The sequence below is a fragment of the Camelus dromedarius genome, chromosome 24, assembly GCF_036321535.1.
Source record: "Camelus dromedarius isolate mCamDro1 chromosome 24, mCamDro1.pat, whole genome shotgun sequence".
NCBI lineage: Eukaryota > Metazoa > Chordata > Mammalia > Artiodactyla > Camelidae > Camelus > Camelus dromedarius.
This window is the reverse complement of record NC_087459.1, coordinates 9,688,177-9,689,589: the sequence shown is the minus strand read 5'-3', so window position 1 is coordinate 9,689,589 and position 1,413 is coordinate 9,688,177. Positions and strand designations below refer to the sequence as shown.

General features: G+C 49.2%; 1 non-coding gene across 1 annotated transcript; it reads right to left on the bottom strand.

Moving 5' to 3' along the window:
* Positions 1-284: 284 nt before the first annotated feature.
* On the bottom strand, positions 285-361 carry TRNAA-GGC (transfer RNA alanine (anticodon GGC)). Its single transcript has one exon. It is a non-coding gene; the product is annotated as a tRNA-Ala (tRNA).
* Between the last annotated feature and the right edge of the window lie 1,052 nt (positions 362-1,413).

The window sequence follows — 1,413 nt, the reverse complement described above, 5'->3', positions numbered from 1 at the left end:
TCATAAGGGAGAGGCAGGAGGGCAGAGTCAGAAGAGAAGGTTATGTGATGAGAGGCTGGAAGGATGCACTTTGAAGATGGAGGAAGGGGCCACAAGCCAACGAACACCAGTAGCTGCTAGCAGCTGGAAAAAGGCAAGGAAACAGATTCACCCCTCAGAGCTTCCAGAGGAAACCAGCCTGGCTGACACCTTGATTTCTGCTCAGTGAAACTGATATCAGACTTCTGACTTCCAGAACTATAAGAGAAGATATTTGTATTGTTTTATTTTTATATATTTTTTAATGGAGGCACTGGGGATTGAACCCAGGACCTCATGCATGCCAAACATGCGCTCTACCACTGAGCTATACTCTGCCCCCCACCCTCTGCTGTGTTTGTGTTGTTTTTAAGCCACTAAGTTGTCATCTGTTACAGCACAGATAGGAAACTAATACAAAGTATGATTAGAGAAGTTCTTAAAAAAGCAACAGTGAAATTGGCCTGGGAAAAAAAAGGTGGGAACAGAATAAGGAATCAGGAGGCTCTGACCGGTGAGAGGCAGTGACAGGAGGGAGGTAAGGGGCAGGCCTAACAATGACGATAAACTCTTCTAACACTTAACACAGTCGCTGGGAAAGGGACAGCAGATTAGTCTAAAGTGCCACCAAAAACTATAAAGCACCACTGGGTCTAAGTTAAAAAAGCTCTTATTTAAGGGAGAGTTCCTGTCTTCACTCACCACTGAGTCCACTAAGTCTCTCTCTGTCCAAAAGCCAAGAGGTTTTGTCTGCTGCATTCAACAGACTGCCACCAGGATCTGATTCAGGCAGGAATGGGTCCTGAGGGTGGAGCAGAGCGCCTTGACTCTTCAATTACTCGACACCTGTTTCTTTCCGCTGGGTGTGGGCAAAGCCTAAAAGCTAAAATGGTGGAAAACCAAGCTTCTCGGCCTTAAATAGCTTCTAATCCATACGGCACTGTTCCCCACCCCTCGCACTGCTGACATTTTGGTGGAGATGATTCTATTTGGAGGCTGTCCTGTGCACCCCAGGATGTTTGGCTGCATCCTTGGTCTTTATCCACTAGAGGCCAGGGGTTCCCCTCCCTTCCCCCAAGTCATAGCCACCAACGATGTTCTCGGGCATTGTCAAATGCCCTCTGGGGAGCAAATCTGCTCCCAGCTTGAGTGCCATGGGTGTGCAGAGTGGAGCAGGGGGCTCATGACACAAGGTGACATCCATGTCTGACTAGAGAAGGCTCTGCGGAGCTGACAACTCTTTTGAGAGCTGGGAGGTGGGGAGGGAGAGGGGGTGGCGGGTCCTAAGGGCAAAGGGAACAGTGTGTGCAAAGACTCGGGGGTCAAGGATGCACACATGTGCCCTTATCCCTCTGCAGTGGGAGGAACCTGAGATTCTTGGGGGACACACAATAG